At 45.2% G+C, this 16,429-nt stretch overlaps 1 long non-coding RNA gene across 1 annotated transcript; it reads right to left on the bottom strand.

The window, feature by feature from the left end:
* Nucleotides 1–988: 988 nt before the first annotated feature.
* On the bottom strand, nt 989–3,471 carry LOC130864303 (uncharacterized). The gene is made up of 2 exons (XR_009055973.1): nt 3,166–3,471; nt 989–2,054 (listed from the first exon to the last, which is right to left on the bottom strand). It is a non-coding gene; the product is annotated as an uncharacterized LOC130864303 (long non-coding RNA).
* Between the last annotated feature and the right edge of the window lie 12,958 nt (nt 3,472–16,429).

Genomic DNA, 16,429 nt, shown 5'->3' with positions numbered 1-16,429 from the left:
ACTCATCAGACTCTGTTGAAGGGACAGGAAGCATTCCTATCAGCTGGACTGGTCCACATCAGCTTTCAGGAAGTCCAGGGCTTGCCGCCATTCAGAGCAGGTTGCAGTCAGCAACTGATGCTTAGATGTGTCTGCCAGCCAAGTGGAAGCCTATTGAGATAAGTTTAAACTAGGAACAGAAGTCAAAATTTATGTAAAGAAAAACTCATATTGTAGAGAAAGAGAGCAGATAACGGGTATCTGTAAACAGAAGGAACAGACTCATACCTTTGAATCCTAGCAAAAACTACAGAGTTTGGTTAGAAGCATGTATAATTTTCGGCTGTCCAGAGGACCATGTATGGTTTTGACAGAGATGCCTTTGGTTGGATGAGAAACGCCTTTTAATTCATATTTAAATGGCAACTACAATAAAACCGGGAAGGAGGAAATAAGTGATCTCAGTGTTATTTTGTCCCACCCAAGCATGGTGTGGGCAGCTCTCTGTGTTGGAAGGAGTTCAAACCCCTTATAAATCAATGTGTTAAAAACTGTTCATAGATCTTTGCATTTGAGGGGCCAGCTTGGCCTACAGGGTGAGTTCCAGGACAGCCAGAGCCACACAGAAAAACCCTGTCTCAAAAAACAAAACAAAATGTTAATCTTGATTTAAAATGTTAGCTGCTTTATGTGACTCTTTCCCTCGTAAGAGCAATTAGCTGGGTACTGCGTTCTGAGGCAACGGCAGGCCCATCGATACCAAGCTGCTCATTTTCTTCTTCTTTTCCCCCAAACATGACATGACTAGTTCTCTGAGATGATTACGGCACAGAGGTAAAGAAGATGAGAACTCACGCCCAGGGAGAGAAGATAGGGAGTTAAGTGTAACGTGTCTCCTATCGCGTGGATGTCAGTCATAGATGTGTGGGAAAACAGCCCAGAGAGAGAGGAATTAGTACATGTCTTAGTTAGGGTTTCTATTGCTATGAAGAGACACCATGACCATGGCAACTTTTACAAAGAAAACATTTAATTGGGGTGGCTTACAGTTTAGAGGTTCAGTCTTCATGGTGAGAGGCAAGACAGCAGGCAGGCAGACATGGTGCTGTTGGAGTCCTTACATTTTGATCCAAAAGCAACAGGAAGTGAATTGTCTCACTGGGTGTGGCTTGAGCATATATGAAACCTCAAAGCCTGCCTCCACAGTGACACACTTCCTTCAGCAAGACCACACATCTACTCTAACAAGGCCACACCTCCTAATAGTGCCTTTCACTTTGGGGGCTATTTTCTTTCAATCAACCACAATGTATATTGAACATATCACCATCGTCCCAGAGAAAAGGCTGGGAGCCTCACAGAAAAGCCTGTATTTGTACAGGGGCCATGCTAGCTAGAAATAGCAGACTCTAAGACCTCATACAGCCACATTTTAACATCCCCTTGCTCCAGTTTGCTGGCCTTACTTTGTCAATCTTCCCAGCATCCAGAAATTCAGGTTCATATCATAAGAGGGATTCAGCACTGGGTCCCTGCAAATGTGCGTGAACTCTCCTAAAAGTGCTAATTCTCTTGACATCTGCCACTGCCGTGCGCTTCCCTATCCAGACGTGGAGCAGGGAGGGGCCCAGGCATACTTCAGTTCCTGGTCTCACAAGTAATAGAAAGGGAAAGCAGAAGAAAGAGGCTCACTCAGGTCCTCCACAGAAATCAGTCATTCTGTCTGCCTGTCTATCTTCCTTCTGTCTGTCATCTGCTTCTCCATCTATCATCTCTTTCTCTCTTTCTATCTCTATCTCATTTCAAGGAAGTTTGCCTAGTGCCCCAGCAAAAGGGATGTGCAAAGAAGACAGGAAGAAATGGGGGACAGAGTGGATCCTTTAGCTGTTGCTGCACGTACTCAGTCGTCTTCAGCGTCCCGGCCAACACCCCAGAAATGGCATGGGAACACTGAGGCGTCTTCGAGAATGTCAGAGTCTTTCTCAGAGAGTTAGAGTTCTGGAAACTAAATGTCACCAAAGCCAGCGCGCATCAGTGCTTTCGGGTTCTTGTCTTGAGAATCCGAAGAATGAATTCTGTGGTGCAAAGATGGAGAGTTTTAGGAAAAGGTTTATTATTAATTCATTGCGTGGGAGCTCGGGGGGAGGGGGACATGCTGCTTGAGTTAGGTCGGCACAGAGGTCAGAGGTCAACCCATGATGGGCAAGCAGCTAGACAGGCAGGCACATGGGCGGGGCAGAGCCTTAGAGAAAGTAAAATGTGAGTAAGAAGACCCAGCAGAACCTCATGCAGCTCACAGGGACTCTAGGGCATGTTTTAAAAACCCTTTTATATTTAGATATTTTAAAAATAGTCCGAGCTGTTTGTAATTTTCCTTGGTATATTCAACTGAAAAATACAGTGGCCTTAGTGAAGCTACAAGGAGGGTGATACTATTGGGGTTTTCCCAATGGCCACATTTTTTTTACGATCGCTTACCCAGACTTTATTTGAACCATGTCTTTATGTCGGAAAAGACTCATTTTTTTCACAACCTTCTCTCATTTTTTTTTTTTTTGTTTTGTTTTTTCAAGACAAGGTTTCTCTGTAGCTTTGGTGCCTGTCCTGGAAGTAGATCTTGTAGACCAGGCTGGTCTCGAACTCACAGAGATCCGCCTGCCTCTGTCTCCCAAGTGCTGGGATTAAAGGCGTGCGCCACCACCGCCCGGCCCTTCTCTCATTATTAACTGGTTCAAAAAAAAAATTCTAATTTTTAACTTGACAGGGGCCTATTATAAATCTTCAAGAAGGAATTCAATTTGTGGAATTATCTCTACTTTAAACACAACTGATTAGATCCCCAAGTAATACAACTTCTTATTAAGAAAAAAGAAAGAATTAGCTGAATCCAACAAGTTGGGTTGCTATGTCAGTGCTGATACTAAACATTTGTAAATATTAGAAAGGTTTTGCAGAGCTGGCACAGTGGTGCAGTGGTTAGAGCACCAGCAGTTCTTCCAGAGGACCTGGGTTTGATTCCCAGTATCCACACGGCAGCTCACAACCATCTGTAACTCCAGTTCCAGGAGATGGGAAGCCCTCTTCTGGTCCCTGTGGGCATCAGATATGCACATGCTATAGACGCAAAACACACACACATAAAGATTTTGTGAAGAACTCATGGTCAATGTCAGGGTCTAGAATCACCTAGGACACGAGGCTCCAGGCGCATCTCTGCAGCTGCTGGGCACGCAGGTGAAGGATTGCTTTGATCAGGCTGATTCAGGTGAGAAGGTTCATAAAAGTGGGTGGCACCATCCCTTGGGCTTGGGTCCAGGGCCATAGAAGGTGGCGTCAACAGTCTCTGTTTCCTGAACTGGATGAGCTCATGTGACTAAGTCATGTTTCCTCAGTTGGATGAGATCATGTGACCAGGCCATGCTTCCTTGGCTTCCCTATCATGATAGAATACACTGTGGTGAACTGGAGCCAACGTAAACTAAAACTTTCTTCCTTAAGTTGTTCTCATTGGAATGTTATAACACAGCAACTGAAAAGGAAACTAAAACAGAAGGCATACGTCAAAGGAATAAATACAAATAAATAAATAAAACAAACTCCGATTTTATTAGTTTTTGTTTGTGATACACAATGAGCTTATCCATTTATACGGATAATACGATTTATGTATTAGAGAATACTCAATATAATATTATGTAATATATCCGTTACACAGTTATGATTTTTATACAGAAAAACCCAGTCTCCAGTTAAAACACTTTTATCAAAATTAGCCAGATGCTAGAGCCAAAAGTGACCTCACTGAAGGAGTAAATACTTGCTCAAGAATAACAAAACTTGCTAAATTAGCTATAAAATAATTTTAAAGGGAATATCTTAGAAAATTATTCATATTCAGAAACATGACCTATGCTGAGAACGTTATTTAATAGAATAAAGAAAACGTATAACCTTAATAGCCCACATTTACCAGTTAAATGTGGGTTCAAATATTCCATAGTATAGTTAGCCAGGATTAAAAGTACTAAATAATTTTCGTGTTTTGCACTTGGGAAGTAAACGATGCAGTGTTACAAGATGACGAATTAACTCCCATTTCCCTTTCTTATTATTTTGTAAATAGTAAATTTAGTTATTTTCAGAAGTTACTTATCACGTATGCTCTTTTGTTTTAGTCATTAATAATACTAGATGCATAGGAGAAAGGAATTTTCTTTGTAGAAAGAAATTTAAAATAATATGCCACCATTGTCAATTTATTCTCTAATTTCTCCACTCCATTCCCTTGTGCTCTATTTCCTGTCTTTGACCCTTATCCCTGCCCTTTGTTCCTTTAGGACAGACAAGTCTCCTTAGTGCTGAGAACTTGGTCTTGGTCCTGAACTGACACTGATCTCTTTCACACACAATTTCACTTTCATTCGTAAACTAAAAATACGATTTAACCCAGGTGACATTTGCAAGGAAAGAGGAAAAGGAGAGGGAAGAGGAGGAAGAAAGAAGCCTTCTCCAGGCAGCAACAGCCACAAATGTTTGCACAGATTAACAACCTCAGAAGAAAAGTATAAAGTATTATGTTATTTAGAGGTGATGCCTTGCTCTGGCTCAGGCAGACCTAGAACTTGCTCTGTACTTACAGAGATCCTTCTGCCCTCCTCCCTGTATCTAGGCTGAGCAAGGTATCCCTCTATAGGGAATGGGCTCCAAAGAGCCAGTACAAGTAGTAGGGATAAATACTGTGAACTAATGGTTTTTATTGGGGGTTATTGGATGAAGGAATACTTAAAGGAGCAGACATAATTCAAAGACATTTATATCAAAACCAACTGGCTTAGGCTGGGAACCTGGTTCACACTGCACAGTCTGCAGGCAGATCAACAGACTGGAAGATTGGACAGTGTCTCTTCCAAGTGCCTCAGCTGGTTTAAACCTCTTTCAGGCGAGTGGTCTCATTTGTGCTTTTCCAAATAGTTGGTCTGCTCTCAGAGTCTTCTTTGCAGCTCGGCTTCTTGGAGTGACTCTCAGCAGTGTTTATTGTGTACTGATTAACTAGGAGGAGCCTAGCTAATTTGGTCAGTTTCATAAACTTCCTGAAGCTATTTTGAGTAGTTTACCTGCTAGGCTTAGGAGCGTCCCTGCCGGATGGAATGTTTCACTCTGGAAGAATGGAGGAAACAATACACAAATAAATACAAACAAACAAACAAACAAAAATGATACCAAGGTAAATGTTGCAAGGGGACCCGCCGTGGCTCAGCTTTCTCTTGAACTAGTGGGATAGATCTGTGTGAGCTACCACCAGGGGTGACTGAAGTGTTGACTGTTACCCTCATTAACTTCCAGTGTTTGCACAGAGTCTGCAGTATTAGTGACAGGGCACTCCTGGCAGTAGGAAGAGTGGTGTTTTGAAAAGGTTTGTAAAAGATGATCTAAAAGGTGTGTGTGTGTGTGTGTAAATACCCACATATGCATACGTGTTAAGGTTATTGAGGCAACAAAAATTCAGGTGCTGTTTATTTTATTCACAAGCAAGTGATTGAATGGTTCCACGGCTAACCGCCAATCAGATGCAACCTCCGCTGTGGGAGGTTGAAGCTGATGGTTGTGGTCTATGGGCTGGAAGCAGAAAGGACTCTAGTTAGCTCCTGTGAGCATGGCTCTGGCAGACTGTGCCCTTCTCCCCATTCCCTCTGCCTGGCTAAAAACCATCAGATTACATTCCTAAAGCTGGCCACCAAGGTCTATTCCCTTATTTGGCCACCTCCTCCTTTCTGAGTCTGACTACTAAGGTCCAGCTATCCATCGGAGTCTAGCAATCAGAAGCCCCCTTTGGCTCACCTAATTAACATGCCCAATTAAAATTAAACACCTCATCCTAACACAGGATTTCCCCTTTTACCTTTATAAACTGTCATTTGTCTGTGGGCCACACCTGTCTCCTCTCTATCCAGAGGCTGTCTGTTGTGTGATATTTTGATTGTGTTCTGACAGATAAAGCTTGCTTGGAGTCAGAGGGAGGAGCTGACCAAAATTAACCATAGAGGCTTGGAGGACTGTAGACAGAGAGGAGACGGGAAGTAGTAAGGTGGGACTGAGGGAGGAAGGAATGGAAGATGTAGGAGGTGATGGTCAGCTGCTCCGCTGTTTCTCTGCTCTTTCAGGTTCTTACCCTGATATCTGACCCCTGATTTTTTGTTGATAAAGATGATTAGATTAATGCCTCATCTGGTATCACAAGAGAGCTGCTTGCCCGACTTTGCAGCTGCCAGCACCTACTGAAGCTGCACCTGCTAGAGTCCTCATGCTGCTGGCTGCTTTTCCCTTTTCCTCCCCATGTCCTCTGAGCGAGTCTGGGATTTTCCTATTGCAACCTGTCTATAGCAGGCTCCACAAACCCCAAACTTCACAGGCTCCTGGGCTCCAAGCAGCCAGAGTTAGCCCCTCACCACTGACCAGCTCTGCCTTCAGGCAGCTCTGTTCTCACTTCCTGCCTGTGTGTTGCTTTTGCACGTTTCTGTGTCCACCTTTCAGACAGCCGGCTCTTTGGCTCCTTTGCCCCGCGGGTTGTGGGCTTTCACTGGACTCCCTCCTCAGGCTGCTGCCACACTAGGGTAGCTGCCTCGACACCTGCTCAGGCAACTGCCACATACTCTCAGCTCACAACTCTGTGCAGTCAGCAGCAGCTGTCCTCAGCCAGTCTGTGCACCACCTGTGTTCTCCACCCAGACACGCTACACAGTGACAGCCAGCCTTACACTTCACCCTCAGCAGATGTGTGGGACAACATTCATTCGCTCTGCGTGAGCTTGGGGCTGCACGAGCCTCCCCTGAGCTGGAACCCAGAGCGGAACTCAGTTACTGTCAGGCCAGCAGACAATGGTGGTGCCTTTGTTAGCACAAACCAAGGGTCAGAACAGAGATCAATGTATCTGGGTCGATGAGGGAAATGGACTTCAGTTGAGATTCTCAAAGAAGGAGGCACCGCTGCCTGGGAACTCTGCTTCCGTCACAGCAGTTGGGTGTGCGGGGGCCAAGCGCGGTTGCTTGGAGCTGAGCATGTGCTCTGCTGAAGCCGGGCACACGCTTTGCAGGTCAGCAAAATCCCACACATGCCTCTTTATTGGCTTTTGGTCCTTACGCAGTCTTTGTAGACATTTAAGTGGCGTTACTGGTGTAAGACACGAGCAAGCAGAGTTTTTGTCAGACAGAAAACCAATTACTAATCGTTGGAACAAAATGTCTGCGAAACATCATAAAGTAGATTTGTGAGCAAGACGCCTCTCAGCAAGTGCAAGGCCTGAGCTGGGCCCTCCCACTATAACCCACTGTAAAACTGAGCAACGGATGGAAAGCAAACGAGCTTCAGCCATTGGATAGCAGACAATGCGAGCCTTGAAAGGACAAAAATACGTTAAATCTAGTCAGTGACGTTAAACCTACTGTCACAAACAGCTGGCTGAGATTCCTGTTGTACTATTTGAGTGGAAATCACAAAATGGCAGAAGCGGCTCACCTAGAGCTGGCAGCCCCGAACTTCTGAATGTCAGCGGCCTTACCAACCCAAGTTAACCCGAGCTTTGAACCAGTCGACTAAAGGAGGAGAGGGGATTGGTGCTCAGGTCAGAGACCGTGCTCCAGGCTTTGAGTGTCCACCCCCGAGCTGCCCGCAGCTGATGTTACAAGCTCTGGGTATTGGGGACACTCGGCTCCGGAGCTTTGCGAGTTCTTAAGAACCCTTCTGTAGCCAGGGCTTATGGTTCTCATCCTCTATGGTTTCAGATCTCAAGTTCCTGCTTCCGGAACCTTTGAAAGCTGCCGGGTGGGTCTAGGTGCAAGCACCAGGGGTTCTTCTGTTCTTTGCTTAACTAACTCAGCCCCCCACCAGCCGTAATACAGACCACTGCCCAACAATAAGCCATAAAAAGGCCACTTTACGAAAGCCTTCACTAGCGCCTGGTGTTGCAACACCATGGGATAGTACACAGGGGAGAAAACTCCAGGACGGACCCAGCCACAACAGCCGGAGTCTGTAGCCAGGAGAGGAGCACCACAGGCTGGAATTCCACCAGTCACAGCCTGATAGGCGTCCAGCTCCATCCCTGTACAAGAACCAATCGTAAAGCCCCCTCCCCCATTAACCACCTACTTGCCTCTCATTGCACCAATCCTTGACATTTTGCTCAGTCCCTGGGTGACCTTCTCACTGCTGTTCTGAGGGAGAAGAGCTTCGAGATGAGCGGGTGATGTAGAGTTTCACCGGGGCTTCTCTTGCCCACCCTGGAGTTGCTTTAAGGTCGCTGTGGAGTGTTGAAAGGGACTGGCCTGCTGTGATAACAGTCCACGAAGTTGCTTTTGCCGACAAATCCTGCTGTCAATCAAGCAGCTAGCCGTCCAATCTGAGCAGCTGTTGTTCGTCTGAGACACCAAAGGGTGCTTAGAGCAAAGACACAGAGTTGGCATCTTTTACAATGCTTAAACCCTAGCGTGTCCTCAGAAAGATCTGGACCTCTCTGATGCGTCACCACAGCCACCCCCGACTTCCCGGCTAGGGACATTTTCTACAACACGGCTCTGCCAAGTGCAGCCTGGGGGAGGAAATAAATGCGAAGTGAGGGCTGCTGAAATGGCGGCCATTTGAGGACGCGGAATTAAAGAGAGGAGCAAGCTGCTAGAGAAGCTGCCCTAGAAAGCTGTATTTGGGTCGTCTCGAGCCTTTGGCGCAGCAGCAAAATCCCGGCAGTGAATGACCACAGAAGTGGTGCGGGAGTGTCACCAGCTGGACTGAGATCCCACACATCCTACGTACTGGGGGCGCCTGGTATCCTGATCATCTACAGCGAGACCTTCCTAAGCACGCTGGACTTCCACTGTAGTTTCTAAAACAGGATCCGGCTTCAGCATAAAGTTTCTCTATCGTAGATGGAGACGTCTAGACCTTCGCGAGTCTGCAGTCAAAGGTCAGTGAGCTCAAGGTAATGAATTCTGCTGGTTTTCATAAGAAAAGAATAAAATCCAGACCCTGAGCAACATACTGATATGGTTTGACTTGTTCCCCTAAGACCATCCATGTCTTTAAAGGATTGGTCCTCACGGTAAGCAGCAGGGTCTTTGGAGGATGGGTTACTGGGGGTCATGACCTTGGAGGAGATGGTGGGGCTCAGCTTCTTCCCGGACCTCTGTTTCCTGGCTTGAGATGAGCACAGCCCCCAGCCCCTGGCCTGGGAGTTGCTTTGCTCTGGACTCCAAATCCCAGCATGCCAGGTCCTGACCCCTCCCTGGAGGAGGATCAGGACCACTCCCACCCACAGTGTTTTTAAGTGAGCTTCCAAAGGAGAAATAGTTGGTCTTTCGCCCCCCCCCCCACATCCTCCCTCCCTGGTTGCCTTTGCGGGACCTCCTGGTTCCCCCTCGGGGCCACCTGAGAGCGCAGGAATCCCATTAAACCTGGATATTTCTTAATTTGGCTTGATTGGGATTTTTGCCTCGGCAGAGAGCTCACATTAGGAAAAATTCCTAACAAATACTATGTTGTACTTTCTTCTCTCATTGCTGTCATATTCTGCCTTTGCTAGCAGCCCCAAGAAACAAGTTCACTGATACTGGATTAGATCACAATTCATAATTATGAGTCAAGATAATCCTTTTTTTCTTAAAAAGTGTATTGTCTTAGGTATTTTGTTACAGTAATGGAAAATTTAAAAACATATATCGTATCCATTACGTCTGTTACAAAAAACAAAGAAAATTACTGGTCCTGTGTCGAGAGAAGACCTAATTCAAGAGAAAATATAGCTGGTAGGAAAAGACTCGGGACTGACGCTGGGATTAGAAAGTGGGGATATTTAAGTCAGAGTAATCAATGTGATCAAGGCTTTAAATGAAAACATAATTCTAACAAGTGACTTTAAATTAATTTTTTTTGGTTTTTCGAGACAGGGTTTCTCTGTGGTTTTGGAGCCTGTCCTGGAACTAGCTCTTGTAGACCAGGCTGGTCTCGAACTCACAGAGATCCACCTGCCTCTGCCTCCCGAGTGCTGGGATTAAAGGCGTGTGCCACCACCGCCTCGTTTATAAGGAAATATTTATAGAAAATAGTAATTATTTTAAAGACAGTAAATGGAAAGTTGATAGCTGCAAAATACGATGTCCAAAACGTAAAATGAATGACTGTTTAATTTTGTCAAAACAGCTTAAAAAAAGAAACAACAACAAAAAAAACCCAATAAACTGTACCAACCAAAAAGTGGCTGCCCTCAGAAGAAAGAGTTCAAGACGCCGTTGTGGAAGAAGCCTGCCTATTCTACTTATGGACGTCGTCTTTCCTGAAGATGGAGGGGTCAGCCCACTGGCTGTCCCCTAGGGACACTCTGGATAATTTCAGTTTCAGCCTGAGGGACCCAGTAAGGAAAGTGGCGCTGTGGGACCGACCCAGCCACTCACTTCCTTAGGGAGCAGAGGCCTAGCCACCCGACAGGAAGGATGGTGATCCACAGCGCCCTCTATGGGATAAGAGATGACATGGCAGTAATGGCATTATGTTGCCCAGATCCTGTAGTTGCCAGATTTAAGGGACCAAATTTGAGAACCATTAAATCTTCTTCATAACCCAAGAGTTGGACTTTGCAACAATTTGGATGTTCAAGCAGTTCAATTTAATTTGCACAGTCATTCATTGCATTTATAGTTGCATGAACTGCGAAAATATAGCTTTTCTATCATGATAATTGCTTTTTAAAATGATGATAATTGGCTTTTTAAAACAAGTTAATATTCTCATAATATGATTTCTCTTTTGTTGGCTAGTCAAGCCAGACTATCTAGTCAGACTTTTAAATAAAGAGCCATACCTTGGTTTCCATTCTTGGGCTGGCCAATATTTTTCCCATTTCAATTTCCTACTCTCTCTCTCTCTCTATATATATATATATATTTTTTGATGTTGCAATTAGGTTTTTTGTGCAAGGGATGAGTGATTTGTTGATTTTCTAGCTATTTTAATTACTTGGTTAGGTGTTCCATGTAGGATTTTATTTCTCTTTTTTGGGTTAATGTATCACAATTTCGATTGGCTACTACCTTTCTTGGCTTGATCTCTGGTCCATCTACCACCTCAAAATGGTTCTTCTTCTTATTTTTTAGTGCTGAAGCTATTAACTGTACACTGTTCGTGTGCTCATTTTTTTTTTGTGCTAGATATTGATATTGTCCTATGGCCACATCAGAAACTAGTATGCAAACTTACAAAAGCAGAGCCCCTGTTTCTGACCACAGAATTCTCAGAGGGGCTCCAGGGGAAGGCAGGAGAGACTTTCTCAGAGCACCAGGATGACATCAACTTTTGCTATAAAACAAGAACGGTTTGTGTCAAAGAGCCCATTCTCTGCCATATATAAACAGATATTCACATGTTTGCTGCAGTGATATTCACAAACCCTAGCTAGTAGAACCAATGAGGTGTCTGCTGACAGAGGAATACAGAAAATGGTGGCGTATGTTCACCACAGAATATTATTCAACCACAAAAAAGCCAAAGTCCTGTTAGCTGCAGCAGAAGATACTAGGTGTGGTAAAGTGCATCTGGAACTCACATGTAAGCACTATTGACTTCACACACAGAGACACACACACAGACACACACAGACACAGACACACAGACAGACACACACATAGATACACACAGACACACACAGAGGCACACAGACACACATATACACACAGACACACACACAGATACACATACACACACAGACACACACATGCATATACACAAACACAGACACACATACACACACAGACACACACATAGACACACATACACACACAGACAGACACACATACATATACAGACACACACACAGACACACACACATAGACACACACATAGACACACATACACACACAGACACACATACATATACAGACACACACAGATACACACACAGACACACACACATAGATACACACAGACACACACAGACACACATACACACAGACACACACATATACAGACACACACAGATACACACACAGACACACACACAGACACACACACATAGATACACACAGACACACACAGAGACACATACACACAGACACACACATATACAGACACATACAGATACACACATAGATACACACAGACACACACATACACACAGACACACACAGATACACACACATAGACACACACAGATACACACACATAGACACACACACATCCCTGTAGGGTCAGTTCCCTTCTTCCACAGTCCATATTCTGATTTATATGTGGACGTTAAGTTGATCTTGAGGAATGAGTGAGACAGTGGTTAGCAGGGCCTCAGATGTCCGCAGAAGGGAGGATGGCAGAGGGCACGCAATGGGTATCTGATGAAGCTGGAGTGTACTGTGGTAGAAAGAATGTCTGCAGCACAATGAGAACCCGTGTGGATAGCCCTTAGCCGAATATTATGACGCAGCTGATAAGAGTTTTTAATATTCCCAACACAAAGGAATAACTGAGGCGGCCCATGCATGCTGTCCTGCGGATCATTACAGACTGTCCGCATGTATTGAAAAGCCACACTGCACCCCGTAATTATCTATAATTAGCATGTGCCAACTAAGAATAAAGAAATCTTTTGTTTTTTCCTGGACTTCTTTTCTTTTTGAAACAGGGTCTCTTTGTGTAGCCTTGGATGTCCTGGAACTCACTAAATAGACCAGGCTGGCCTTGAACTCACGAAGTGCTGGGATTAAAGGTGTGCATGACTATGCTACTTTTACTTTAGTAAAAGTCTTCGTTTTCTAAAGCAAAATGTCTCTTTCTACATACCCTACCATATTCCTTGGAAAATTCCTAAACTTTGGCATATGTGAACTATAAACCTGAATGTTGTAGAATATTCTTTTTGTATACTTTGAAGATGTGTCACTCTGATTGGCTTAATACAAAGCTGAACGGCCAATAGGTAGGCAGGATTTCCAGAGGACCCTGGGAAGAAGAAGGGTAGAGTCATCAGATAGAGAGGAAGCAGGATGAGGAGCAGAGAGTAAGGGGAACTGAGCCACATAAAATAAAATAAAATAAAAAGTCAATAATAGAAACAGTTACTTTAAGTTATAAGAACCAATTAGGAATAAGCCTAAGCTATCGGCCAAGTTTTCATAATTAATAATAAATTTCCCTGTCATTAGTGAAAAGGTCCAACTACACCCGAGTTCTCCTTGGGGAACCAGAGATGTTTTCAGGCCTCAGTGCACCTGAGAATCACTTTGGGGCCCCTTCTTGAGCTCCACCAGTGACCACACGATGAATCTATGGAGTCCACGCAAGTTTTCCAGGGGGCCCTACCTAGTAGTAATTCTTGGCAATCTTGATTTGGGAGCAAAAGTTGCTGATTGGATCCTTTCTGCTGTTGGAACCATGGAACGCACACGGTGGGCATCAGTGGAGAAGGAAGAGTTGGGAAGGGCAGTCACGACTCGTCCTCTGAGAGACCAAGGAGACCACAGAGGACATGCAGTCAGACGCTGGTGTCCCTCAGTGTGGCTGCGATGGCTCTGTCCTATGGGACTTCATTTCCTGAAGGTGACAAATTGTCAAGAACAATGGTTTAAAAAAATTATTTTTAAGAAGGCATTGTTTTTAAAAAAGTTCTTCTCATTCTTCCTAATTTCCTTTTCTTTATTAAAAAAAAACTTGTTTATGTGTTTTGTATTTTTTTTTTTTTTTTTTTCCGAGACAGGGTTTCTCTGTGGCTTTGGAGCCTGTCCTGGAACTAGCTCTGTAGACCAGGCTGGTCTCGAACTCACAGAGATCCGCCTGCCTCTGCCTCCCAAGTGCTGGGATTAAAGGCGTGCGCCACCATCGCCCAGCATGTGTTTTGTATTTTGTGTATATGTACATGCTTGCTAAGACATGCATGTGGAGAACTTGTGAAAGTTTTGTTCTGTTCTCCACTTCCACCGTGCGGGACTCGGGAATAGAACTCGGGTCATCAGGAACCACGAGTCCCTTCACCCGCTGAGTCTCTCTGTGGCCCGTTCTTAGCACCTGGAGCCTATTTCCCCTCGGCAAACCTCCAAGGCTGTCTCGCGGTAATGGAGCTACATACAAACCATATTCCATGCCTCCTGCTTCGTCTCCCGCGAACTCTGTAACTCCCAGCTGCTGCCTTTATTCACCTGCTAGAGACTTCTAGTCTGTGTCTGGGGCTCTCACTGGGTCGCACCCTAAGAAGAATTCTTTGGAGCCTTTAAGCCCCGAGCTGTGTGATAGGAGACAAACGCTGCCGCCGCTGGTTCTCTTTGCTCCTTGTTTCCACTCGCCGTGAAGTGGTTCGTTTGAGACATGACCTCAAACCAATATGAGGAAGGGACGTGAAGTGGCTCATGCTTCCTTCTGCATTTTAAGTCACACACTTCTGCATCTGCGAGGCCTGCAGCGACAGCTTTTCATTTCCTGTGTCCCGCCTGCTTGCTTTCTTTCCTCTCGCCTCTTTTTAAAAATTTGAAATTAAAATATAATTATATTTTTTCCCTTCCCTTTCTTCCCCTGCATCTCTCCCATGTCCACACGGGTGTCCACACCCTTGCTCTCTCTCAACTCATAGCCTCCTTTCCTTAGTTGTTGATCTATTGATACAGATAGGTAGACACATACATACATATAGTCCTAAAAATATATAAACAATATATTTTATTGCTAAATGTACATATAATAAATAAACAATATATCCTTTAATATGCATAATTATATACCTCCATACACACACACGTGCACGCACACACACGCGCGCACACGCACACACACGCACACACACGCACACACACCCCACACGCACACACACACACCACACGCACACACACACGCACACACACACACACAGACTGCTCAGTCTGGATAAGGTTACTTACATATTTTTTATTTCAGAACTGACCACTCAGTACTGGATTTCCTATTGGGAAACTTTTCCCAGGGAAGACTGTTTCTCCCACTGTGAGCATTTTGAGCATCTAAGGCGCAGGAAGCATTGAAGAAGAGAGTTTATCAGAGCCAGAGGAACAGGACCTTCGCTATGAGATTGTGTCTCCTAGAAATGTCAGGAAAGCTACCCCCATGAAGTCTCACCAACATGGCTGCCCAAACAAGAACGGCACCAATGACATAGAATAGGAAAATCGCACGGACTCCAAGCCTAGACAACGTCAGACAGCATCCTCTTTTGGTTTTTAAAGTTTTATTTTATTTTATTTCTTTTTCGAGACAGGGTTTTTCTGCATAGTCCTCTGTGGCTGTTCTGGAACTCACTCTGTAGACCAGGCTGACCTCTGCCCCCTGAGTGCTGGGATTAAGGGCATGTGCCACCACCTGGCTGTTTTATAAACCCTTTTATCCCATACTTCTTTTTGTTTTCCTGCCTTTCCTCCCCCATCCTCTTACATTTATAGTTGGTCTAAAGAACGGCTGCTCGCTTGAACCGTTCCCTGGACCACGCCGAAGTCTCTCGCTTGATTTGTATCACAGCTGTGGGTCCGCAAACACCGACGGGAACGGTCAAGTGTTCTCTCTCCAGTTTCCCCAAGGCCAAGGGAATTTTCAGGGGATCCCAGCAATAAGCAACTCACCACTGACGGGAGCTTGAGCTTGTACCGTGTGGGCATGCCCTACCTCAGGGTTCTTGCATTAACCGAAACCTCACCACAAGTGCACCCATAACACCATGACATCCCGCAGCTGCTCCCTACTGATTCTGAGCTGAGTCTTAGGTCCTCTTCCTCACTAGCTCTGTGTAAGACCCCACCACTACCAGTCCAGCTCTGAGGCTCTTCAGCTGTGCTTACTCTGTATCTAGCGACTAAGATTCACACTGGATAGGATCAAGAAAAAGACAGCAGTTCACATTAAAACTTCCTACATAAAGGGACTGAAGAGACGACTCAGCCATCAAGAGCACTTGCTGCTCTTGCAGGAGGAGGGGGAGCAGGAGGAGGAGAGGGAGGGGGGAAGGGGGAGGAGAAGGAGGGGGGAGGGAAGAAGGAGGGGGAGGGGAGGAGAAGGGAGAGGAGGGGAGGTGAGAGGAGGAGAGGAGAGAAGGGGAGGGGAGGGGAGGAGAGGAGAGGAGAGGAGAGGGGAGGGGAGGGGAGAGGAGAGAAGAGAAAAGAGAGGTGGGCGGTGGTGGCACTTGTCTTTAATCCCAGCACTCAGGAGGCAGAGGCGGGTGGATCTCTATAGGTTTGAGGACAGTCTGGTCTACAAAGCGAGTTCCAGGACAGGCTCCAAAGCTATATAGAGAAACCCTGTCTTGAAAAATCAAAAAAGAAGAACAAAACAAACAAAACCCAGAAATTTACACTGAAAAGGAAGAGAAGTTCTACATTCTTCGGTATTATGGGTCTATTAGGGAACCATTTCAGGGAATGTTGATTGATTTGGTCTTATAAACGTGTGTGTGTGTGTGTGTGTGTT

Source organism: Chionomys nivalis, chromosome 22 (assembly GCF_950005125.1).
Source record: "Chionomys nivalis chromosome 22, mChiNiv1.1, whole genome shotgun sequence".
In the NCBI taxonomy this organism is placed as follows: Eukaryota; Metazoa; Chordata; class Mammalia; order Rodentia; family Cricetidae; genus Chionomys; species Chionomys nivalis.
Note: the sequence above shows the minus strand (reverse complement) of the source record. Positions and strands in the feature narration are given on the sequence as shown.